Source organism: Meriones unguiculatus, chromosome 4, assembly GCF_030254825.1.
Source record: "Meriones unguiculatus strain TT.TT164.6M chromosome 4, Bangor_MerUng_6.1, whole genome shotgun sequence".
Taxonomy (NCBI): Eukaryota; Metazoa; Chordata; class Mammalia; order Rodentia; family Muridae; genus Meriones; species Meriones unguiculatus.
The window spans coordinates 92,882,340-92,909,048 of record NC_083352.1 but is presented as its reverse complement, the minus strand read 5'-3'; the positions used below and the strand labels follow the sequence as shown (position 1 = coordinate 92,909,048).

Sequence of the window (26,709 nt, the reverse complement as noted above, 5' to 3'; positions counted from 1 at the left end):
CATGCGTGCTGGGCAGCAGTGTGGGCGCTAGTTTTTCAAACGCTACTTTATTTGGGGGTTCCTTAAAACTTATACCTCCCTTCCAACCCCTTCCCAACCCCAAGTAGGGGAAAAAAGAAGGTTTAAGGGAAAGGGGACGTAGCCGTCTTTACTTCTTCCTGCTGGGTAGGGTCATAGGAGTCTTCTGGGGCAATAAAAGTATCAGTCGCCAGGAAATCCAGAAGTCCAGGTAACCAACAAACCAGGAAGCGCAGCAAGCAGCCCTCCTTCTTCCTCTGGGCTGTCACATTTATACCCCTCAAAGTCCTCAGGCTTCAACTAATTCTAGCTGGCAGAGACAATTAACAGGTGTGGACAAACTAAAATCCTCCACTTGGGATTATAACAAAAACGTGTTTACATGTCATAAACCAAAACATCCACAATGCAGCAGCCCCCAGGGGCCACCTACCGCTGTCCGGCCCTCCCTCCCAGCCCACCATGGCTGGGCGCTGGGATTATAAACACAAAAAAAATCATGCTCCTTTTCATCAATGCTGGGGATCCGAACCCAGGTACAGCAAGCACTGTATCCACTGAGCCACCCTCGGCCACTGCGGTTGCCTCTTAAACTGTCCAGTTTCCCTGAGGAAAAAGACAGGGAGTGTGGCTAAGAACTTACCTCTAGGGCACACGGCTCTGGGCTGAATCACTGAAAAGAACAAAGCAAAACAAAACAACAGGAAGATAAAGCCAGAGACATAGCTTTCGCCCTCTGAAATTCCTTCCAGACCCCCCCCCCCCCACTCCTACCCATCCTCATACTCCCACCTTCTGAAAGCCTTTAATCCCGTGATTCTTCTCTTAGGAACTTAGCCCAAGGAAATCATTACAGACGCCTAAAGAGATTTAGTTACAGGATGTTTCTCGCTCTGCGAAGATTATGGATAGAGATTGGAAACAGTCTCAGCACCCAATCAAGCAGATAAGTGAACCTCGCTTCCCTTGAAAGCCCTGCTCACAGCCGGGAAGGAAGAGATGGGTTGGAAATAACCTGAGACAGACACTGAGTTGGTTGGGGGTGAAGTAGTGTAAGGATTTGACTTTGGGATGGTCTATTCAAAACCGACCTTAAATTAGAAACGTGGCGTCGCTAATATCCGGAAGTCATCAATGAAACCAGACGCTTCCGGGAGAGCAGCTGCCTTGGAAGGGCTGGCTTCCCAGTGCTGGGAAATGAGTAGAGTTTTGAATTCAAATACACAGTAGCCTGGATGGAATAGACACTTGGAGGCAGTTGTTTGTAGACTCTTGTTTGTTTCAGAAAGGGCCTCTGGCAAGCACAGGCTATCGTAAACTCACCACGTAGTCAAGGATGATCTTGGACTCCTGATCCTCCCATTTCCATTTCTTGAGTGCTGGAGTTGATCTGTACAATTACACCCAGTTTTGTGTAGTGCTCGGAATGGAATGCAGGGCTTCGCAAGTGCTAGGAAAGCATCCCACCAACCAAACCCCTTACATCCTCAGCTCGCTGTAGGCTCTGGAATAATAATAATAATAATAATAATAAAACCAGCCATTTCCCAGTCCATAAGGAGCTGGTCCTCAGAGCTAGCAAGCTGGGTGTGAGTCCATGGTCCAGAGTTCTTTAAGGGGGACAATCTGATATTGTAGAATTTGGGGGGAAAGCCAGTGTTTCTGGAGAGCTAGAGAACCCAGGTTTTCAAGAAGCCTTGAGCTTGCTTTCAATGCTCTGATGGAAAAATTATAGTCAAGATTCTATCACAGGGAGATACTGGCCAAGGTGATCACTCTAGGTTTTATCCTCCCACCTCAGGCCCAGCCAGCCTGCTTGGCACCCTTATTCTAAGATATTAATCATGTTGACAACTTTCTAGGAGAACCCAGGATCCCAGACAACTTCTGGAAGTGACACCTAAAATCTCATTCATTCATTCATTCATTCATTCATGTAATACTGGTAGAGACAGATGTATTAATATAGAAGTGGACAGGATGCTAGCACACAGTAGGTACTTCTAACTATCCATGGGCCGAGTGTGGTGGTGCATACCTTTGTTCCCAGAACATGGGAGGCAGAGGCAGGTAGATTTTGAGGCCAAGCTGTTCTACATAATGAGTTCTTGACCATTCAGGGCTGCATAAAGAAACCTTGTCTGAAAAAAGAGACAAACAGATAAATGAAAGAATCTGAGGGAAGGAAGGGAGGGAGCTGGAGAGAGAGAGAGAGAGAGAGAGAGAGAGAGAGAGAGAGAGAGAGGGAATAAATATAGCTCCCAGCCTCCAGTGACCAGGATCAGGTGTGAGACACAGCCACACCTTTTTTTATGGGGCACAGAAAACCATGTTCTACAGGCTCAGGCAAGATACTCACCAGAACCACACAGAAAGTGGAGCTACAGCTTTCTTCTTTTTTTCTTCTTCTTCTTTCTAAGACAGGGCTTCTCTGTGTGTAGTCCTGGCTGTCCTGGAACTCACTTTGTAGACCAGGCTGGCCTCAAATTCAGAGATCTGTTTGCCTCTGCCTCTCAAGTCCAGCTTCATTATTATTATTATTATTATTATTATTATTATTATTATTATTATTATTATTGAGTGTTTCATCCTCCTTGACTGAATCCTCAAGATGAAAACCTCATACAGCCAGGAGACACCGCCCCTCCCCCCCCGGAAGAACTAAAAGGGAGCCATTGGGTGAGCACCTGAGAAGATGAAGGGTGCATTTTCCTTTGCAACTAAGCTGGTCTGGGAGCGAAGGCCAGGCAAGAGCTACAGGGAATCAAATGCCCATCAGCCTCACTCTCTCCACTCTCTCCCTGTTGGGGCTACTTTCCCATTTCCAATGGCCACTGCCAGATGACCCTAAATCTAGGGGCTGTCTTCTTCAGTTAAGGAACTTGGCACCGCTTGGAGGAAGGGTGTGGGGAAGACGTGGGGAGAAGGAAGAGAGAGGCACTCTCTCTTTAATCACAGGGTGGAAGGAGGGGGGAGGCTCAGACAGCCCTGAGAGGCAGCTCCCAGCTCCTTGCACAGCCAGCCACTCTTGGCTTCCCTCAGGTTTCTCTTGGCCCAGACCTGCTTGGAGAAGCCTAGGGTGGCCCATTTGCCCAACAGTTCACTTGGCAACCTAGCATCAGCAGACAATTCTATAAAAGGAGGGAGAGAGAAAGAGAGAGCCAGGTGGGAGAGTTGAGGTAGCTCAGTTGGTAGAGGGCTATGCCTAGCATATCCAAAGCCCTGGGTTCAAGTCCCCAGCATGGCATAGACTGAGAGGTGACACACACCTGGGAGAGAGAGGCAAGAGGATCAGAAGTTCAAGGTCATCCTCAGCTACATCATTCTAGTTCAAGACCATGAGATCTTGTTTCTTAAAAAGAAAGGAAGAAAGGCCACAAGGCCCAAGAGTGACTGCCCCTGAGAGCGGCAGGTGGGAGGTGGGGGTGGGGGTATAAGAGAAAGACTTCTAAAGCTCCCAGGGAAGAGACCCTGCCAGCTGTGACCAGCGGCTGCCTAGGCAGGTCGAATTGAGTCACTGAAAGAGAATCAAGACAATCATCAACCAGAGAGATGGGAGGAGGCATAGCTTTACACTCAGGCGCTTCAGCCCTGCTACTACACATCCCAGCCCTGCCTGACCTCACTCCCCGCCATCCTCCTGCAGCCGATCCTCAGCAGCCTCAGGCCACAGGCTGCAGAGCTCAGCCCCTATCTGTAACTGGCTCACCTAAGCCCACACAGGCTAGCCATAGCCACGGGTGTCTCCTGTGGCTCTGAGCCTTCTCTGACCACTCTGTCCTTTGGCTGTTACATATAGCTTTGTTTCTCTGAATTACCTGCAGGAATCTGACCTGTGCCGTTCTCTCTCCATAGACAGGAACATACTGAGCCAGCCCTTTCCATCAGCTAACTCCGGAAGCCTGCCGTTCAGCTTAACTCAGCAGCTTTCGGAATGCTTGGTCAGGGTACACCAAAGGCAAATGCAACTTGAAAGATCACCCAAGGTCCTTGGCTCCTTGAGTAAGCCCAGGGAGAATTCGGGGCACCTGTCTTAGCCTGGGGAAATGCCCTTTGCCTTCATTTTCTTCCTCTGGGAAAATAAGTGACAAATTGCTGGGGTATGTTCCCATGACTTGTCAACCCCATGTCAATCACAAAGGCTTTCCTACTCTAAATTGTGGTTGTAGATAGAATGACATGTCTATCAAGGGTCTCACTGCCCTGAGATCACAGCAGGGGACAGGAGGCAGGAACAGCTTCTGTTTCTCATAATAAAGCATCTGGTTCCTGTCTCCCAGAACTGGTTAATTGTATGTATATATGCATGTATGTATGTATGTATGCATGTATGTATGTTATGAATGTATATATATATATATATTTTTTTTTTTTTTGAGACAGGGTTTCTCTGTGTAGTCCTGGCTGTCCTGGAACTAGCACTGAAGACCAGGCTGGCCTTGAACTCAGAGATCCACCTGCCTGTGCTTCTTGAGTGCTGGGATCAAGGTGTGCACCACAACTGCTTGGCTAGAACTGGCTAATATTTTAACACCTGCCTTATAATATCCCTGGCTCCCTAAATATTTATGTGGTGAGAAGTCTTATTCTATAAGGAGGTACAGAAGGCCTCAGAAAGGAGCCCAAGGAGAACTTTACAAATTATTTAGTGTGTGTGTGTGTGTGTGTGTGTGTGTGTTTTACCTGTAGGACGTATATGCATGCCATGGTACACTTGTGGAGGTCAAGGGACGACTTTTCAAAGTTGGTTCTCGCCTCCCACCTTATTCAGGTGGGGTGGCTGAGAGCATCAGGGTGACTCCCCTGCTTCAGCCCTCACTGTAGGAGTGTGACATCAGAGATGTGTGCTGCTGAGTCCAGCTACTACATGACTTCTGGGGATTGAACTCAGGTAGTCAGGCTTGCACTGTGAACACTTTTATACACTGAATCATCCCCTTTGCCCCCTTTTATTAATGGACTCTCATTATGTGGTCCAGGCTGGCCCAGAACTTACTATGTAGCCCAGGCTGGCCTTAAACCAATCTTCCAGTCTCAGCCTCTTGAGTCCTGGAATTGCCTTGGAAGAGAAAAATCTTAAAAGTATAAGAAAGCCAGGTGTGGGAACACACCTGTCAATCCTAGCATTTAATAGGCAGAGGCAGGAGGATCAGGAGTGTAAGATCATTCTTGGTTACAGAGTGAGTCTGAGGCCAGCCTGGAGGATGACAAGACCCTGTCCATAAATGAATAAACCAATTAGCTAGTTAGTTAATTAACGCAGGAAGACAGAAAGACGGACCTCTGAGGGCAAAGGGCTATGTTTCACCCCGGACAGTGGCAGTAATCAATGACACATGTCCCTATGGGATGTCTGGTTTACAGGCCCGACTGTCTATCTATACCCTGGTTGCTTTCCAGCTGTGTGATCTTGGGTGAGTGAGGTCATTGTCCCGTGCCTTCATTTTCTCTGGGCCAACTCGGATCCTCGGGATCTCTCCTTTGTCCCATCCAGAGGATGGGATGGAGGATGCCTGCACACCTGGAGGACCCTTGGTCCAGGTGGGCCGGTGATGAGTGGAGGATGCCTCAGCATCATAGCCTGCCAGGGCTACCACATGGCTTTGCTCTCTGTCACACATTCACTGGAAAGATGCCTCGGTCTGTGAGGCTGGCAAGACCCAGAACAGCCTTTGGCAGTACCCAGCCAACTGAATGTAATTAAACTGCACTCCCAGAAGCCAGCCCCATCTTCTTAAGACAGAAACATGAGCTTTAAAAGTCCCCTGGCACCCCGAGGCAGCCTAGCTCCCATGCTTCACGGCACAGCCACAAAACGCTCACAGGGAGGCTCCTTAAGTCAGAACACCTCCCCTGGCCTTGTGCCCCAAAGCTGAAGTTATGGGATGGTTGGCTTTCTGTGGGGGCTTGAATGCTCATGGCACCATAGGCTCTTGCCTACCCGGATGTAGAACTCTCAACTCCTCCAGCACCATGTCTGCCTGCATGCTGCCATGCCTCCCACCACGAGGATAATGGACTAAACCTCTGAACCTGTAAGCTGACCCCAATTAAATGCTTCCTGTAAGAGTTGCCGTGGTCATGGGCATAGCAGTAGAAACCCTAACTCAAACATTTTCCAACTTGGTTTTTGGAAGGCTGCAGAGACTCCATCTTGGACAATCATGGGGTGGAGCTACAGTGATTGATGGGGGAGCCCACTGTGGCTGGTTCCACCCATGGGGCTGGTGGTTCTGGGTTCTATAAGAATGCAGGCTGAGCAAGTGGGGAGGGGGGGCAGGGGCATCGGCACTCTGAGAGGGCGTCAAACCTGTCTGCCATCGTGTCTCCTACAATGGCACAGCACACATCAAATGTTTGAAATGGCTTCCCTAGTATTGCATGGTGGGAGGTCCCGGTCTGGCCTGACCCCACTGATCGCGAACCTGGAATAAGCTGTGTCCCCTCTGGGTCGCCACTCTTTTCAGAGAGTGCACACAAGTCTCCCAAGGGACACAGAAAGGGCTTCGGGGATCAGCCACACCCTGTACCTGTGTGAAAAGCATGTATGCTAAGCATTTGCCTATTTGAGTGGGCATGTATATTTAAGGGACTAGATCCAAAAGCGCTCTCCTTGGTTTCCCCAAGGCATTCAAGATCTGCCAAAGCTTAAAGGGCAGGTGAAGCCTGGCAGTCAGATCTGTGCTTGGTCCTTAAGGCTGCTGTCTTGCTTGGGAGACTCAGCTCAGCGGGAAACTGTCTTCACTGACCTTCAAACCTCCCATCAGGCTGCCACCAGGATCCAAGGCCTTGCCCAGCAGCGGTCCACTGACACAGAGCCAGGTCCTCCCCAAGAGGTGCTCCCTGCTACCAGTGGCTGAGAAGGAACAAGAGGCCCTGACTCAACCAGACACAGCCTTACTCCTTTGTAATAATAAGATGCATTGACCCAGTTCCCCAGCTGATGGAGGCTGTCCCCAAGATGCAAAAACTACTGCTGGGGACTGCTGGCACCATAGGCTGCCCATGAAGTTTTACAGGGAGGAAAAGAGATGTGAGGGCTTTGGCCAGTCCCCAATCATCCATGGATGGATGTCCCTGGGTGATTTATGCTTGCCCTCCTCTCCACCAGTACAGCACCCAACACAACACAGGCTCTTAACAAAAGCGGTAAGTAAATGCTGGCCACAGGCAGCCCCTGGGCCTGACACACCTTACAGGGATCCTAACTGGCCTCTCACCCAGCCAGTTCTCCCACCTCTTCCAGGCTAGTCATAAAGTTAATGATACCTTAAGTGAGGGTGTGAAGGCGACATCTTCTCTAGAAATCGGAGCAGCTATAAGCATTTCTTCATCTTCCTCTCTGAGATGCAAAGAAGATAGGGGAGAAAAGGGACTCCAGCAGTCCCCACCCCTTCCCACCACCTTGATTTGTCGCCTCCTGGAAACTGACACCTAACTGGAACAGGAAGTTCTTCCTCTGGAGCTGGAGTGCAGGTGGAGTTGGGAAAAAGAGATGTTCTCTATTATAGACGCTTGAACTCGATCTGTCCTGAGCCTACTGTATCATCTTTTGTTTCCGCCTGGAGGCAGAGCACATTCCTCTAATCCTGCTGCAAGTGTGTAAGAACGCCTCTGTTCTTGAGGTCTGAGGGGGAAAAAAAATCCCCTTCCCTTCTTAAGACCACCTGGGAACTGGGGCAACTCAGGCGATGTTTCCACAGCGCTTGCCCAAGGGGGTGTGAGTCAGGGAACTTGGTGGGCTCAGAACAGCTTGGCATGGCAGGCTTTGACTCGCTCACCTTCCTGGGCTCCTAGAACAAAGCACATCTGGGTAAGAGGTTGTGCAATGGGAAGAAGCCTGGAGGTGGGGGGTTCACGTGACCAGCCCTGGTTCCTTGGAGCTGACTAGCCTGAACGACAGTGGATGGGGCAGGAGTTGCCTTGTCCACAGCATAAACAGGTTTAAATGAATATTAACCTCCTTCAGTAACAGAGTGGTGGTAGGCGTGACGGGCACAAAACCAAACAAAAGCAAAAACAAACCAACACAAAACAAAACTGAAAACATTAACACTGCAAAGTTAAAACTGCTGTGAACTTGGCTGTGAACTTGGCAGTGCAGGCCTGGAATCCATTCTGGAGGTGGACAGCAGAGTTTCAGGGTTTGGGGGAACAGGGGCATGATGACTCCTTGGGTTTGCTGTATTCTAGAAGTTAGTACTGAAATTTGGGTGGGAGCAGGGTGTGTGATCAAAGGACCCATCCCATCTCTTGTGAGATGTCCCAGGAAGTACTGGGACCACGGGTGGGTGGCATTTCACTTGGAGGAAGGCCTTTATAGATGGATTAAATTGAAAGAATTTGAAAGCCAAGCATAGAAGTGCTGTAATCCCCGTATTTTGGCTGAGGCAGAGGCCCGCTAGTTCAAAGCCAGCCTGGGCTATCTATGGAGACCCTGTCTAATAAAGAAAGAAAGTCAGTTTGGGCTAGGGACATATGGAGCCCTGGGCCCCCAATACCAGGTAAACTGAGCCTGGTAGTCTGGGCCTGTAGCCCCTAAGCTGTATACTGGGTTCAAGGCCAGACTGAGCTACTCCAGACCCTGTTTCAAAAGGGAGGAAGAAAGAAAGGAAGGAAGGAAAGAAAGAAGGAAAAAGAGAGGGAGATTTTTCAGTCATTTTGGTAACCAAAAGTGTAATGGACCACCTTGCCTAGTTTTATTCCGTGAATATTTTTGCAAACATGTCTTCATGTGTGGGGCGGAGCATTCATTCTGGAGCGAGTCCAGTTGCTTTCAATACTTTCAGTTTGGCCAGCCACCGCTAGCTGCTTGCTTCCTTATTCCAATGCCAGCACATAATCCACTTGGGGTGGGCACCCCCACTACCACACACACCCCCTGTTGCTGGTCCTTGCCTTGCCAAGGACAGTCAAGGTCAAAGCTGCTGTTTCAAAACATTACGACGGCAACAGGAACCACCCTCTAGCCATGTGGCAAACAAGCACTGGCCATTCTGCCTCTGTTAACTCCCTCCGGCAAGTAAATGCTGTTTGTCAAGGTCCTGGAGCCTCCAGCTAGGACCCAGCAGAGCAGACCTTGAACTTGCCGGCAGTTGGAACAGCTGCGGTCAGTCACACTGCTTGAACTGGGTGCCTCATTCACATATGCGAAGCAAGTGGCCACAGCTAATGTCTGTGTAGCCCGGCTGTCCTGGAACTCAACTCTGTAGACCAGGTGGCCTAGAACTCACAGAGATCCACCTGCCTTTGCTTCCCGTGTGCTGGAGTTAAAGGTGATTACTGTCACACTGAGACTGAGGCAATGATTTTAAAGCTTGATAACACACACACACACACACGCACATAAACAAAACATGGGAAGTGTGAAGGGCAGCTGGAGGTGCGGCTCAGCTGATCCTGCCGGCTCTAACATATACTAGACCTGCGTCCCCTCCCCAGGGTGTGCCTGGAGCCTGTAATCCTAACACATCCCTAGGAGGTGAAGCCAGGAAAATCAGGAGTTCAAGGTTATTCTTGGCTACATAGAAAGTTCTAGACCAACCTGGGATAGGAGACCCTACCTCAGAAAAAAAGAAAAGAAAAAGCAAAAAGAGCATATCCGACATTGCACTTGGCTTATCTCAAATCCTGTCTCCATTTTTGTTTTCATTATTGAATTGGTACTTTAAACTCTTAAAACTTCTGTGGGGTAATTATTATTATTATTATTATTATTATTATTATTATTATTATAGTTTGGGAGGTGAAGCCCTGGACTCCCTCAAGCTTTGCCAGTACCCTCCCCCCACCCCCACCCCGCCAGCCACCTCTCCAGTTGCTAAGATATGGATTATCTGGCCGCAGAGATCTGAATTTGTCCTTAATTTTGCACTCTAGACTCCAGTTCCTCAGTCCCTGCCCTTCCCTCTGCACCGTGCAGCCTCTCAGAGGCTTCCAGTGACCCTGGTTTCAGTCTCACACGCACACAGCGACTCAGAGAGGTTGAGAGCATCGCCGAAGATCACACAGCCCAGTGGGCGTGAACTGGCACTTGGACAGGCTCTCTCCAGAGAGACAGAGAGGGAGGGACACAGAGATTTCCCAGTCGGGCACCACCCAAGCTGCGGCAGAGGGGCGGTCAAGGAATTCCCGGAGAGCGTAGTTCCCAGTCCGGTTTCCTAAGAAACATGGGGGCGATCTGGGGCGCACGGGGCCAGGGGGGGGGGCGGGGAGGAGACTGCGCTGAGAGCAGGGAAGTCGCAGTAATGAGCGGAATTGGGTTTAATGGGGTTCGCAGGGATAGAGCAGAAATCAAATTAGGGCCTAATTGGCAGGCGCGAGGCTGTGTTGCGGGCCTCCGGGGACCTGGAGGACGGGGCACCCGCCCCACCCGGGACCTGAGGCCTGGGAAGGCAGGTGACCTTGATCCGCTCCAAAGCGCAGCTTAACTGGCTTTGTCAGTCGGTTTTGGAGAAGAAAAGAGCGAGGGCCCAGGGGAAAGAAGGGATGGTGGATGCACCAGAGGGACAGAATTCAACCCCTGCTAGTTCGTTCCCGCGAACTATGCGCCTCCTTCCTTCGCTTTTCTCCCGTTTTTAAGGCGCTTTAAAATCTCAGGAGACACTTGACAATTCTAATAGTTCCGTGCCTGAGACGCAGGGCCTTGCGGGTATTCTCAAGCAGGTTTTTGCTCCGGGACAACGGTTTTTCTGTCGTCTTTCCCCTCAGTGTCTTAGAAGTCGTCCGTCCTTAGGCTCTGCTTCTTCCTGGAGGTCCAGAGAGGGGTTCAAAAGGGAGAGAGGCTCCCCTAAATCCACAGATGAGCTGAGGGGCTTGGACGTGAGTTAACTGTGGGGGAATAGTCGATGCATCACTTTAATGCATCCCTTTCCCACTCTATTTGGTGTCTGTCTACCCCTTGAATCTGTTCTCTCCGTGTATAGGCTCGCCAAGGGCAGAGGTCAACGCTGTTTTTTTGAGGTGGGGTCTCTCGCTGGCCTGGAACCCTCCAGCTCTGCTAGGCTGACTGGCATTCAAACCTGACCTTCAAAAGGTGTCATTTGCTAACCAACAATGGTACCATCTGTCCCTAGGGCATGCCCTCCCAGGGGATATCCTGATGCCATCTGTGCTACAGAAACTTTGCCATCCTTGGTGCGACACCGCAACCGGGGCAGGCAATACTGGCCACGCCACGCCTGCTCTGCCTCCAGTGGGATCAGACATTTGTAGGTGGCAGTTGATGAGAACACTTTCCAAAATGTGTCTTGGGACAGAAGGAGCAGGCCTGGAAGCAGTGTCCCTCTGCTGTTTCTGCTTTGCTTCCAGCTTGAGTTCCTGCCCTGACTTCTCCCTCAGTGAGGAACCGTAACCTGGAAGCGGTTCCCTTTCCTACCCCAAGCTGCTTTTGGTTAAGGTATTTGTCACAACAGAAGAGCAAACTAGAGTGGTCTGAGCCAGTCTGGGTTGGTGCAGGACTCTTCAGAAGCTTTAACAAGCTCACCGGCACATGGCCGTCAGAAAATGCTGGCGACAAGGAGTGCTCTCTAGGCAGGTGTAGTCTCGAAGACTGTTCTCACAGAGCTGTTCGCAGTTGGATGAGGAGCTGCCAGCCTTGACATGCTCGCCCATGACACAACCTCTTCAAGCAGAGGCACATGTGTCCCCAGAGCACAGGGACCTGCAGGATTCAGCGAGACAGGGCTGGATGGCACGCAGGGCATGATGGGACCTCAGCCCTGATGGGGTTTCGAGGCCAACTGTGAAGGTTCCGGGAGCAGAAAATAAGAGTTAAAAAATTTTTTTCTCTTCATATTTTCAACCCCACCCACCTCTTCTCCCCATCAAGGTAACCCCATTGTTGACTATGTACCCTTCTAGACCTCTCCATGCACAAACACACAAATATGGAATTCGCTTTTTACAGTAGTCATGTCGCCCGAGGCACACGGCTCTAACCTACCTTTTCTCACTCACCTGTGCACCTCGCTTCCAAAGTGGACATCTTCACCACCCCTTCTCTATTGCCTCCCACAACACACCCCTTGGGCACAGGGTGGATGGCACCCTATCTGACACCCATGAACAGAAAAAAGCTGTCAGTGCCTGCTCCCCCATTAGACGCCTGTCACGTGAAGGATGTGCGTGTGCTGTGGCATAGAGAAAAAAGGAGAGGCCTTCAGAAGGATGGAAGCCCTGTGCTAAGGCCGGAAGGCAGGAGGCTCCCAGAAGTGGGCTAAGAGGAAGAAGCAACCTTCCCCAGGTCTGGCCTCCTGGGTGTCTGCCTTGATTTATCTTCCCAGCCTTCTTCACGTTGAACCACTGTGGCTGGTCTGATGTGATGTTGCTGGTCTGATGTGGCCTGAGCTTCTGTGGCCCCAGCGGACGGCGGCTAAAGTCATCCTGGGATTACTTTATTGTTTCATTTTCTTTTTTGTAATACTGGTTATTGAACCAGGGGCCTTGAACAGGTTAGGCAAATGCTCTGCCGGTGACCTATATCCCTCACTTAATTATTATTTATTTATTTATTATTTATTATTATTATTATTTATTCATATTTGATTTTTTAAAATTAGCATGTATATAGTGGGCGTGCACATGCTGTGTTGCACACTGAAGGTCAGAGGTCAATACACGGGATCTATTCTGTGTTTGTACCATGTTAGTCATGGATTTGAACTTGAGTCATCATCAGGCTTGTTCATATTTGTTTTTTTAAGACAGGGCAGGGTCTCATATACCCCAAGCTGGCCTCCTACTTGCTCTGGAGCAATGGGTGACCTTGATAATTCTGCCTCCATCTCCTGATGTGTACAGCTTATACACATGCTCATTCTTTTATTTTAAAACCAGGCCACACTAAATTGCCCAGGCTGGTCTTGAACTTGCAATTCTCCCACCTCACCCTACCCATTCATCCAAGCATCAGGATTTACCAGCTTGGACTACTAGGGCCAGCTGATTTTATTTTTTGAGACAAGGTCCCATTCTGAAAGCAAGCCAGGCTTTCAGGCTGGCCTCACACTTGTGATCCTCCTGCCTCAGCCTCTCAAGAACTGGGACTACAGACTAGCCTCTCTACGCTCATCTACTTGTCTTGCATTGCTCACTTTTCCTATTTACATACCTTAGAGAGGGGTTAGCTGCAGCTCCAGCTAGCCATTTCATGAGCATCCCTGGGGCTCTCCAGAGGCAGATGGAGTTCTAAGACAAGAGCAAGTGGTTGTCCTTGGGGCAGAGGGAAGATGAGGGTGGGCATTTCCCAAGGTCACATCACCCACCAGTCTGCAGAGGAAATTCAGGCACTGATGTTCTGACCATGGGTGTCCTGGATTCTAGGGCTCAGATACCCTGTGAGGAAAGAGAAATCTACTAACAATTCAAGTAGCTCTGGCTGCCCAGAATCAGCAGATCCACTTGGAAGACCTTAGGGGAGCTGCAGGGGTTGCTGCTCCTTTGTCTCTGCTCTGGTCTTGCAGTGGACCAGAAGGACCCTGATCATATGTCTTTAATAAGGCTGTGTGTGAGAGCATTTGGAGCTATGTGGATAAGGGATTGTGGATCCCCTGAGAAAATGTGAACACCCACCAGTGTCACAAGATAGCAACCCCAGCTGGCGTGAGCTGAGCCTGATGAGTGACCATTGTTGCCCTGGTCTTATGCTTGGGATCCAGGGTCCAGAGTCAGCCCTCAGTCAGAACCAAGGCCACTCCTCCTTGGCTGGCTTTTGCAAACTCATGAGATTCCCAGCACCGCTCCGGGAGTCACACCCAGAGAACACCTTCTGGAGCCCGGTACTGCAGAGCGGGAAGCAGCAAGTGCCAACTTGACAACAGGCAGCTGGCCCAGGTGCCTCCTATGCACATCAAAAGCCAGCCCCACTATACCTGCCCTGGCCTGAACCCAAGGATTCAGCCTGCCCCTGGCACAGAGCCTCAACCTACTGCACATCTCAGGTGCAAATGCCTGCCTCCGTGACCCCACGATGGCTCTAGAGTCAATCCACCCGGGCTACTTCTTTGGTTGAGACTCACAGCTCCCCGACTTCTGCTGTGATGTGGTCATTATCCAGCAAGTCCTTTTGATTAATCTTTGATAGCTGCCCTCTTTGGACACTAAGCACCAAGAATGTAGGGACTGTGGATCCATTCATGGAATCGGAGTGCTGTACTGTCAGTGGGAGTACGCAGCGAGCCATGTGGCAATGCAAAGGGTTCTAATAACCTCATGCTAAAACTGAAAAGAAAGCTGGGCAGTGGCAGCACAGGCCTGGTCTACAGGGTGATTCTAGGTCATCCAGGGCTGCACACAGAGAAACTCTGTCTCGAAAACCCAAAAACAAAACAAAACCAACCAAACGGAAAACTAAAAAGAGAGGGTGGAGGTATAGCCCTGTGACAGGATAAAAATATGGCTCTAGCGAATGCAAGGCCCCCAAACTGACAGACCAAGATAACAGATGATTGACAGATGGTAGAGAGCTATGTAGATAGTAGCATAGTGGATAGATGTAATAGCAGATATATAGAAGATAGAAATAGATAATAGATACATAGAAAGATACATAGATGATAGACAATAGATGATAAATACATAGGTGATAGATAGATAGATAGGTAGAGTTAAACTAATTTCAGTAAGTATTTATTTTAGAGTTGGGTGTGTGATGCATCCCTGTGACCCCAGAACTTGGGAGGTGGAAGCAGGAGAATCAGAAATTCAGGATCCTCTTCATTTATACAGGAGTTCAAGGCTAGCCTAGGGTGTGTGAGACCCTGTCTCAAAAACAGCAAACACCCACCAAGCTCTAAGACAGGCTGGGGAGATGGTCTAATGGGTAACGTAACGCGCTTGCTGCTCATCATGAGGACCTGAACTCTGACCACCAACATTTTATTTGAAGATCGGATCTCTCAGCGTGTGGCTATAACTCCTGGACGGGGCTGCGGGGGAAGGATCCAGGTACTTCTGAATAGTAAGCTCAAGGTTCAGGGTTGTAGTAAATATTAAGAGTGTTGGACTATCCTATGTTTATTATTAGCCCTAAGATTATCATGACCTTATTATTTAACCTGTTATCACAAATAATAAGACAGAGAGACCTGTTAGATTATAGTTGCCTTATTTACCTTGGGCCAGACAGATATTTTACCTATGCCGTTTCAATAACCTCACCGTCCACTTCCCAGTCCCCATCCACTGCCATCCACCTTAACCATCCTCATCGTAATCTTATACTTGGTTTTATTCCTCATCTGAGTCTTTATACGCCATTATTGGAGTCCTTTCTCCAGGCCCATGTGATTCCTTCTCCACACTAACCCGCCGTGGTGTCCTCCTTCTTCCTCTCTTGCCCGCCTCTTTCCTATGATTCTCTTGAACTCCAAAGCCCAGGAACCTTAGCCACACCACCCCATTCAGCCCTGCCCTTTAATCAACCCATCAGGTAAAATGTCTTAGGCAGGTTTACAAAACAAGGATAGGTGTAACCAGATCTTGAGGGCCAGTAATTAGCATCAAAATAAAGCTTCAGAGCAACCCCCAACAGTTCAGTGAGAGCTTGTCTTAATATACCTGGTAAATGAGGGCTGGAGAGATGGCTCAGTGGTTAAGAGCACTATCTCCTCATGCAGAGGACCCAGGTCCAGTTCCCAGCACCCATGTGGCAGCTCTGTCTGTAACTCCTGTTCCAAAGAGAGCCAACACCATCACACAGATACACATGCAAGCAAAAACACCAATGTACATTAAAACAAAAACCACTGGCAAAGTGCTGGAGATGGTTCACACTCAAGAGCACATAGCAAAAAATAATTTTAAAAATTCATTTTTTTAAAAAAAGGTGGAGAGCAACAGAGGAAGATGTCGGATGCCCACTTCTGTGGAGGATTGTCAGGGAAGTCCTGGCTTTCCCCACAGGAGCCCTGGGTGTTTCCCATCTAAGGTGGAGCCCTCGCCTCGCTCCTCTTACAGATGGCCTGAAGTCACCCTCCTTGGTGACTCATTTCTAAGGAAGGGATGTGACTGAGGCAAAATGAGACTTCTTCCAGAACTGGGTCGCTCAGTGCACCATGGCCTTCTGCCTGCTCTTCTGGGTCATTCATACTGGGGAAGCCAGAGGCCAAATGACAGGCACAATTAGCCAATCCTGGGAAAGTTCTACCGGAACAGGAACCAGCCAGCGGCCCCATCAGCAGACCCACTAGGAGGGTGGTTGGGTTTTTGTCAGCTTGACACAGCTAGAGTTATCTGGGAAAAGGAACTTCAACAGAGAAAAATGTCTCCATGGGATCCAGCTACAGGGCATTTAATTAGTGATTGCTGGGGGAGAGCCCAGCCCATTGTGGGTGGGGTCATCCCTGGGCTGGTGGTCCTGGGTTCTATAAGAAAGCAGGCTGAGCAAGCCAGTAACCAGCACCCCTCCATCAGCTCCTGCCTCCAGATTCCTGCCCTGGCTTCCTTCAAGTGATAGATTATGACCTGAGAGTTGGAAGCTGGAATAAACCCTTTCTCCCCAAGCTGGTTATCAGAGTAGCAGAGAGTAATGAAGGGTCAGAGCCCAGACCCACTGAGGCTTCTCACCATGGCCAGTCCAGGTCACCTCTAGCCTTTGAGTTCTTCAGACATCTGAGCTAGGACAACCTCTCTTGACCCCAACCTAAGGTTTCAGGCTACTAAGTAGCCAGGGAATGTGTTGTGTAGCTGTAGGTGACCAACACACATCAGACCCTGGCTGGGCCTTGTCCTAAAATGGGGATTAAAAGGACACATGAGGCTGAGGAGACAGAATCTGTGGAGAACATTTAGCCGACTTCAGTCACATGGGAGATACTCAGTCAAAGCTGCTATCACTGTCCTTCCCCACTCCCTCTCTCCCTCCCTCTCCTCCTGCTCTTCCTGCTCAGGATAAAATACCCAGGGGCATGGAAGGGAACCCATCTTTTCCAGGCAGTCACAGCCAGAGCCTTCTGAGAGTAGAAGCAACTCAGGACCCCAGCACACCACCCTGTCCTGTCAGTTCTCTCACAGGCATCTGTTCACCATCACCTGGTCCAGCTGCGCTCAAGCGTGATGCTGTACTTTAATGCTTCTTGTCACTTCGGGCACGAGAGGATCCTCTCTGCACATGGCTGTCTGTTTCCCCGGGATTCTTTATAGGCCTGTACTCACAGAGAGGGGCCAAGAGGCTCCTCCAGACCCCGGTAATGTCCCGTAACCATTGTACTCTTATGCTAGGCTCTTAGTTTGGAGGTACTGTCCTGCTGTGCTCAAGGCATCCTGGCCAATCAAAGCTTAAGGAATAAAGTGGTCTGGTCTCGGTACAAGGAGTCTGGGACACTGCCCAGGTAGCCATGCATGGGTCTCAGTTTCCTCATCTGTCAAGTGGGGTCACAGTACTTGCACAACACCACTGAGTAGCCATCCAACAAGGGGGTTCCTAGAGAAACCCTGGATGCTCAGAAGTGTCAAGTAAACATGGATGTAGGCCAGGCACCATGCTGTGTGTCTGCGCCGATCTGAAAGAGCGCTTTAACACGGGGCGGTCAAGCAGGATTGGCTGTTCAGAGTCACTGAGGTCCCGGACACAGACCCCTCTGAAACACCAGCGCAAGCATCCAACTAAGTCGAGTGCCAAAACTAAAAATCAATTTCTGGCCGGAGGCTCTTGCAGCCTGGGCCCCAGCCCCCGTCATATTTCTCCATCCCTTTTTTGTTAATGGCTTGGGGGTTTCGGCACTGTTTTGCTCAGCCACGCGGGGAAATGTTTAATGAATCCTGTGAATATTCATTAATGCTTTCTGATGGGGGAGGCCCTGCTGCCGTCCAGCGGGTCTCGGAGCGCCAGGGTGGGGGAGAGCCGCGCACCTCCTGATTGGCGAGATTTGTTTTCCATTCTGCTTGCCCTATTTTCCGAGACCTCAGGGGGCTCGCAGGGCCAAGCGGGGAGGCAGAGCTGTTTCTCCGCTTGGTCTCTCTAGGCTCAAAGGAGTTCTAAAAAGCGAAGCTTGAAACAGAAGATACAGAAACCCTGCGTCCCCGCAGCCCCTGCTCCGCAGCAGGCTCCTGACCCCGCATCTCCGCACCCCTGCTCCGCAGCAGGCTCCCTGAAGAAACCACCACACACAAGGACATGCAGGGGAACCCATGGCAGGGGAACGAAGACACGTGAGAACGGACACAAAGGCCCACCAACCAGAGAATGGACAGATGAGAACATTCACGATAACACATCCCTACGCAGTCAAGATCGTGAGTGACCGGACATGCGGGATTGAAAGGGTTGATTTTTCAGTTAAAATTCATGTCACAAGTAACTCTCTAATACACACGTGCGGCGCAGTGCAACGAGGTGGTTTTAAATGTATTCAGGAGATTGTGCAATCAATCCCCCTTACTAGCTAATTCTGGAATATTCTGTCATTGTCACTTCTCCTTTCGGTCTGCACCACAGCTCCAGGAAACCCCTAATCTGCTTTCTGTGTATCTGGGACATTTGCAGTGAATAGAAACAATGAATGTCGTGTCCGGCTCCTTTAGCCTGGCACACCCTCAAGGCCCATTTATGTCATAGCATTATCAGTATGTTGTTGCGTTCATGACCAAATAGTATTCTACTGTATGGATGTACCACATTTTAGGTATTCGCTCGGTCATTGATGGGCACTTGGGTTTTCATTCATGTTTTAACCAGAACTGTGAAACGCTGAGGCCTCTTCTTCCGCTGCTAGGTCACTTTTTCCCTGGAAAGCCAGTCACCAAAGTGTGAGGATGTTCAAGCAGTCCTCTAGGGAAGCCCAAACAGTTAGGAACTGACAGCCCCACCCCCACCCAGAAATAACTATGCAAGGCGCCATCTTGGGAAAGGGTACTCTAGCCCCATCCAGCTTTGGTAACTGCAGCGATGGCTCCGTGTAGAAGGCAACCTTCAGCTGAGCGGCTCCTGCAGGACTAATTCCCAGAGACACATTTGCTGTGAGGAAATGCTTAGTTTGCGGGGAACTTGCTACATAGAAATACATCCCTTAAACGGGAGGGGGTTTCCCGTCGGGGGTTTCCCGTTGTGTAAGGCCAGCGCCTTCTAGGAGGAGGTTGGATGGTTAATATTATCAAAAGCCTGTCTCTTCCTTTCCCCATGCTGCCTTCTTGAGTGCACTGGCTCTGTCTTCCCTTCAGGACTGCAAAGTGGCCACCACAGCTCCAGCTGCCACGTTCCCATACAGCCACACTGACAGGAAAAGGAAGAACACCTTCCTGCAAGCCCCCTAGCAGACTTCCCCATTTATCTCATTGGTGCAAGTGTGTCACAAATACTCACCCACACCAGGCACTCCCAGAGGAGAGGGACCACTCTCACTGGCTTGGATCACTGACTGCACTTCAGAGACTATTGAGGTACGACACTGCAAGAGACGCTGCTGTGCTAAGGACAGCTCTCGGGCCTAGAGTGTGGGCTCTAAGTGTCTGTATTAATCCGGGTTCTGGAAGATTCGAGCTGACAGGATGAGTTCATAGAGGGGGCGGGATCTACTACGGTGGCTGCACAACATGGTCTTGGTAGCCCAACAGTGGCTGTCTCACCCTAGAAAGATTGAGTACCCTACAGCTACTCAGTCCATGAAGCTAGATGCTTCAGCAGTCCCGATCGGGTGCTGAAGGTCTGGAAGAATCCCATCCCATCACTAGTCTCCAGTCCATGTGGGAAGGCTGAAGAAACTGGGATCTGATGGCCGGATAGAGGGTGTTGGCAGCAGTGGCAGGCTGCTGGGGCGGTAACAAGGCAGATGAACTTAACAAGGCTGGAAGGCAAGCCGGCAGAGAGCAAAAAGCAAAGGCCTTCCCCTCAGGCTTCATTATATCTGGGCCACCAGAAAGGGGTGTCATCTACATTTGAGGTGGATCTTACCATTTCAGTTAGCCTAATGGAGAAAATCCCTTACAGGTGTACTCAGAGGCCTGCCTCATGGGTGAGCCTCCATCTTGTCAGTTTGACAACCAACAGTGACCATCACATTCCTGGTCAGTCCCAGACTCCTCCCATCTCACCCCCCCACCCACACACACCCTTCTCTTTCTTAGGCACCTTCTGGATGAGTCTTCTGGCACCTGTGGTCCTCATAGTTGCTTTTGTATGGCTGTGACTTAGGATACCTGAAAAACAAACAAACCCAACTATTCAAGAAAGGGAAGATTTGTTTTGGCTCAGTTAGTTCCTGGGGGTTTTAATCCATCACAGTGCGGCTGCTTGGATGATGGTGGTGGGCTTATATGGTGGAGGCTGTTAAATTCACAGACAGTAAGGTCCACTGTGCCACCCAGGCCCTACCTCCTGACCATTCCCCAGTCCCCCCAAATAGCTGTCTCAGCTGGGGAGCAAGCTTGCAATGCATAAGCTTGTGGGGGCATTTTATACATGTCCTCTTAATGTCTGACTTAATGTCCAAGAGACATTTTACAAATGTCCTGTTATTGTCTGTGTTCCAAGAGACTCCAACTTGTATATTTCACCCTGGGGTTAGGATAAGTCTCATCCCCTACGCATGGGATGGCACCCATCAAATAAAATCGAAGGAGAGGGGTCCACAGAGACAGCTAAGGGACAGATCATCTTCAGGGCATGCTTTGTGTCTTAAAGTTTTATTGCTGTGAAGACTCCTATAAAGGAAAACATTTCATTGGGGCTGGCTTACAGTTTTGAGGTTTAGTCCATTATCATCATCATGAGAAACCTGGTGATGTGCAGGCAGACACGGTGCTGGAGTAGCCAAGAGTTCTACCTATTGATCTGAAGGCAACAGAAGAGACTGAACCACACTGGGTGTAACCTGAGCGTATATGGCCTCAAAGCTCACCTCCACAGTGACACACTTCCTCCAACAACATCACACTTCCTTACAGTGCCACTCCCTGTGGCCAAGGATCCAAACACATGAGGCTATGGAGGTCACAGCTATTCCAGCCACGACACTTGGTGTCAGATGGAACAAAACACAGAGTCTGACTACACTCTGACCTACCCCCAGGTCACTCTGACCTCAGCATCATCCCCAGAGAAGCTGCATCCTGGGGCCGTGTCGAGGATGGCTCAAAAGAACAGACACCAGCTCCTCTAGCATATAATAACAAGGGCTGCCACTTGCACGGGCCCAGAGGAGCCCTCTCTCTTACGCAGCTCATTTCATCTTTGCAGCCTTGTGGGATGGATGCTGCCCAGGTCCCTTTGCCCACAACCGAAGCTCAGAGCCCAAAGCCCTGCAGGGAGTGGCTGTATTACAGCATACAGTGCTATTGGGAATTCGGACATGCTGCATACTCCGGGCAGTTTAAAGAGACTGCTTCATGACACACAAATTGAGGACCTGCTGTGTGCTAGGTGTGTTTACATTTTCTCATTTGAATGTCCCAGAAATCTCATGGGAATTTGGTGTGGTGTGGTGTGGTCGTGATATGTGTGTGTGTGTGTGTGTGTGTGTGTGTGTGTGTGTGTACAAACAGGCTAGCAGGCAACTTGTGCAGTCCATCTTGTGTTCTGAAAAAGGGTCTCTCACTGAACTTGGAGCTTCCCCTTTGGGCTGGGCTGGCTGCTAGTGACCACCAAGGATCCCCCTGTCTTTGTCCCCCCAGAACTGGGAATGGGAGTTCTGGGGATTTGAACTTGGGTCCTCATGTTTGCAAAGCAAGCACTTTATCAGCTGAGCGGTATCCCCAGCCATCTTTTAAGGTAGGTTCTGTACCATCTTTGGTAGCCTGGGGACAGGTTTAGGACAGGATTGCTATTCTCCACAGACAGTCTGACCTCAGGGCTGACGTCCTGCCTTCACTATCTTCCAAAATGAGCAGAAGCAACCCCTGACTTTCTGGCTCAGAGAATCTCAGTCCCACTACTTAACTCTGTGACCCTGGGTGAGTCATTTACGGCTCCCCCACCTCAGTTTCCCCACTTTTAACTGGAGCATAAATAACACCTACCCTGGAAAACACTGTGTTGCTGGATTTGCTTTTGGGAGATTTTAATAAGAAGAAAAGCCATTTAAAGCCAGGTTCACACCTATGACTCCAGCAGACTCTTAATTAATTATCACAGGATGCCTGGCTGGCTGACATTTATCTCTGATCTCCATCTTTACAGAAATCATAAATCTGGCCTGATTACCACCTCGCGCACGGGTTCTTCCCGAGGAGTCACAGTCTCTCTCTCTTTTATCTTTTCTCTAAAATATGATCCAATTTACAAAATCTTTGACTTACAGCTTGGCTGGAAGCCCAGCTGGAGTGTCAAATGATGCAGTACATCCCGGCTGCACCATGAGCCCCCAGGAAGGCCAGGACCTTCCCAGCAGTCAAGGGTCCTGTCGGTGAGTCACGCCAGACCAGATGCAGTCAGGATTCACATCATCCTGTGTGAACTTCTAATCCCCAACCGCACTCCCGGGGGCAGGGTGGGGGAGGAGAGCCACAGGAATAAAGGTGTGCCGTCAACACCCCATCGCCACCACTAATCCACCGTCCAGGCGTGGGTGACTTACCAACGGCTCCTCTTCCGGAATTCCCTTAAGGTACAAATCAGTGATCCTCACCCTCAGTTTCCCCAGCTGCAAAGTGGGGAGGGATCCTTTGCCAAGCGCTACCCACGCCTTGCACGATTCATAACCTGGGCCTGGGAAAGTACCTGGCTTCCATTTGTAGACTCTGAGATTACGTGGGTTGTCTGTCTCACTCTGCGGGATCCTTGTGTGGCCAACTGCAAAAGGGGACTGGGGTTGGCAAAGTGGGGGCAGGTGGGTGGCTCAGTCAATAAAATGCTTATCTTGGAAAAGGAGGACTTGAGTTTGATCCCTGGAGCCAATGCTTAAAAAGCTGGGTGTGGTGGCCCCTGAGGCTCACTGGTAGCCAGTCTAGTTAAACTGAGGAGTTCCAGGCCAAAGAGAGACACTGCCTCAAAGGAGTGGGTGGCATTCCTGAGAGTGGCGCCTAATGTCCTCTGACCTTGCACATGGGCACACACACACACACATACACACACACACACACAATTTACAAAAGAAACAAAGAAATAGAGGCTCACCCTCTGTCCTTCCTACAGGTTCCTTTTTAATTTGGCAAAAGATGTCAACACACAAGCAGTACATTATTGTTATCATCATCATTATTTTGTTTTTTTGAGACAGGGTTTCTCTGTATACCCTTGGCAGTTCTGGAACTCTATCTGGCCTTGAGCTCACAGAGATCTGCTTGCCTCTGCCTCGAGAGTACTGGGATCAACGGCTTGCATCACCACCTCCTGGCTCTATTTATTTAGTAAGGAGGACACACCATAAGTAATCAGAAGGCAAACGGTAGATCTCCCTCTACAATATGGATCCAGGTTAGAACCCACACCATCAGGCTTAGTGGCAAACACCTTTACCCACTGAGCCATCTTGCCAGTTTCTTATCTATCTCATATTCTACTTTTTTATTTGTAATTAAAAATGCTAACTAAAACAAGGCTAGAAACGAATCAGAAGCAAGTAAAACAGGAAACACTCCGTGGGAAATGAAATTATGATCCCCATGGAAAGCTTGCACCAATACCCTAATAGCCAACACCCACAAGCTCAGATTCCATGGCTGGATGAGCAGAGAAACTAAATGACATGGAGCCAAATAACAGGATAGGACTTGGTCACAACAGAGAATAAAGCACTGCTGCCCTGTGGATGGACTCAGAGTCCATCGTACAAGAAAGAGAACCAAAACAAGTTCTGCTGTGTGATTCCAGCTTCATGTTTTGGCTTTTTTGTCTGCTTGGATTTGCGGGGGTGGGGTGTTTGTTTCTTCCTTCTTTCTCTCTCTCACACACACACTTTCTCTCTCTCCCACTCTCTCCTTCCTTCCTTCCTTCCTTCCTTTCTTCCTTCCTTCCTTCCTTCCTTCCTTCCTTCCTTCCTTCCTTCCTTCCTTCCTTCCTTCCTTCTTTTCTTTTTGAGACAGGATCTTACTATTTGCTCTGGATGTCCTGAAACTCACTAGGTAGACCAGGCTGCCCTCTAACTCAGAGATCTACCTGCCTCTGCCTCCCGAGTGCTGGGATTAAAGGAGTGTGCCAGCACACCTAGCCATTGCTTGGGTTGAAAATTGTTATATTTATTCATTTGTTTGTTTTGTGAGGAGAGACAGGGTTTGCACTCATAGATGTGTTAGAAAACACATGAAGGTCAAAGGATAATTTGTTGGTTATCGGGCTTGGTGGAAAGCATCTTTACCTGCTGAGCCACCTTGCTGGCCTTGGATTTTTTATTTAATTATTTATTTATTTGTTTGCTTATTTATTTGAGACCAGGCCTCATGTTGTCCAGGCTAGCCTCTAATTCAACAAGTAACCAGGGATGACCTTGAGGTCTTGATCCTCCTGCCTCTACCTCCTAAGTCCTGGGATCACAGGCTCAGTGATTAACTGCAAATGCTGCTCCTACAGAGGACCCCAGTTCAGTTCCCGAGACCCACGTTGCCTGGTTCACAGCTGCCTATACATCAAGGTCTTCTCGAAGGCATATGCACACAGGTGCACAAAGACACACACAAATAAATAATAATAATAATTATAATAATTATATATATACTTTTTTTAAGAGAAAGTAGAGACTGAAGTTGGAAGAGAAAAGAAAAGGAGTGGACCATTGGGAGAGTCACTTGCAAGACCCTTCCATCCCTTGATAAGGTTCAGGCTTGGGATGAGGATGAGGAAACTTGACTATTGCAGGGTGTGTTCATTCTGAAACTAAGCTAAGTGTCAGTAATGAAACCCCATCAGGCTGTGGGACAACAGTACGGCACACTAGATTTCACCTTGTTACGTGGGGGCTCCCGGAAACTCTAGGCTCAAACATCAGTGTCCTCTCAGATCTACCTGACCTGGGTTGTTTTGAGGGACTGGGAATCCAGAGCCTCAAGTTTTCAGGATTTTAAAACTTCTGTCACTAAGCTGTGTCCCCCTCCCAAACCCCCAATCTTGAAGGCTCTGCTTCAGATGGACAGCTCCCCACTTCCATTTTTCGGGTGATTGTCAGCATCATTTGATCTGCTTTAAAGTTTCTTTCCTAATTTTCTTTCTAAAAAATCTTATTTTTTTTATAATCCATTAAAATTACAAAAATTCCATCTTTTGTAACAGTTCAACACACACACACACGATGCCCCCAAGGTTAGAAGACATGACTGCATGATGAAGGTCAAAGTGAGTCTGTCTCATCCTGAAGGAGGATATTAACCAAACACCAGGGGCCTGTGGGGGTGAGGGGTAAGCGGGGGAGGCAGCCAGGAGCCTCAGCACTGAGGCCTAGGAATCCCTGTCTGGCTGTAGCTTGGCCTTCTCTGACCTGCAAAACACTGCTAATCTGTGTAAACCCCAAGGGAAGACCTTCTCTGACCAGGCTGCTATTCTCATTAGGTCTAATGTGCCTTCCTTCCTCCTTCATGGTAGGACACAGCGCATCAACCCATCAGCTGCTCATTGCCTCTGAATCTCCTTCTCTTTAGCTCTTTTCTCTCTCTCTTCCCAGCCACTGTGAGGCTGTTGGCTAGGTCTGTGCAGCCTGCTTTCCAATCCCAGCTGCCCCTCTGCTTTATCTGCTGGCCAGGAGGCTCGCATTTGCTCATTAAGATTCACTTTGCTGGGAGGTGTCAAGCACCTGCCTGAGGACCTGAGTTCTAATCCCAGAACCCACAGGAAAAGCCAGGTTGCTCATGAACAACTACGCCACCAGCAGTAAGGGAATAGAGTGTTGGATCCTTGGGTGGAAGGAGAAAACACACACACGTGCACACGCACAAACACACAAGCGCATGCACGCATATTTTTTTAAAATGTTAAATCTGGGTGTAGTGGTACAAGCCTTAAATTAACTCCTAGAACTTGGAGTTCAAGGCCAACCTGGTCTACATAGCAAATTCCAGGCTAGCTGGCCTATGTGGCAAGACCCTATCTCAGGAAACAAGCAAACGAACAAGCCTTTCTTTCAGCTTAATTATTTTTTTTAAATATTTCTTTCTATCTTTTGACATTATAATACAATTACATCGTTTTTCACTTCCCCTCTCTTCCTCCAAACCTCCCCAATCAAAATACCATGTCCCTTGCTCTCTTTCAAATTTATGGCATCTTTTTTTCTTTCTTTAATTGTTGTCACATGAATGTGGTGTGTGTGTGTGTGTTCCTAAACAACCTCAGCCTAATTAATATAAATAAAATTGGAACTGACCTCCTTAAAGCAACAGGTAAGCGCGGAGGTTCTCAGGAAAATAATCTGGTTTGGGCACTGCTGGACTACTTCCTCTTTGGGCTGCGGCAGTACTGGACTACATTTCCCAGCCTCCTTTGCAGGTCTATAGCCACATGATCCGCCTCTATCCAATGAATGTGCATAGAAGTGATAGCCTGTGGGACATTTCGAGGCCTGACTCATAAAACCCTGTCCCCTGTGAAGGTAATGAAGAAGGAGTGGAGGCTGAGAGGTGGGCACGGCCATGAGCTGGAGGAACTTGGAATACCAAAAAGACCCACTGAAGGCTTCCTGGCAAGCAGGGACACCCATTTGGGATTTTACACAGTGTGGGATAAGTAAGTGTCTGTGGTATTGGGTCGTAGACGCTTGGAAGTCCATTTGTCACAGCAGCTGGCATTGGCTAACCTAATAGGATGGTCCTTGCTGTTTGCCTCGGGGCACTTTC

The 26,709-nt window shown here is 49.3% G+C and overlaps 1 long non-coding RNA gene across 4 annotated transcripts; it reads right to left on the bottom strand.

Annotated features, from left to right (window-relative positions):
• Positions 1 to 10,146: 10,146 nt before the first annotated feature.
• Positions 10,147 to 26,338, bottom strand: LOC110551969 (uncharacterized). 4 transcript variants are annotated; one of them, XR_009591499.1, is made up of 7 exons: positions 26,241 to 26,338; positions 22,670 to 22,741; positions 20,691 to 20,785; positions 20,084 to 20,151; positions 15,577 to 15,686; positions 13,130 to 13,353; positions 10,147 to 11,759 (listed from the first exon to the last, which is right to left on the bottom strand). It is a non-coding gene; the product is annotated as an uncharacterized LOC110551969 (long non-coding RNA). The 4 variants fall into 4 exon arrangements; XR_009591500.1 differs by lacking the exon at positions 15,577 to 15,686 and having other exon boundaries at positions 10,148 to 11,759; XR_009591498.1 differs by lacking the exon at positions 20,691 to 20,785 and having other exon boundaries at positions 10,149 to 11,759.
• Between the last annotated feature and the right edge of the window lie 371 nt (positions 26,339 to 26,709).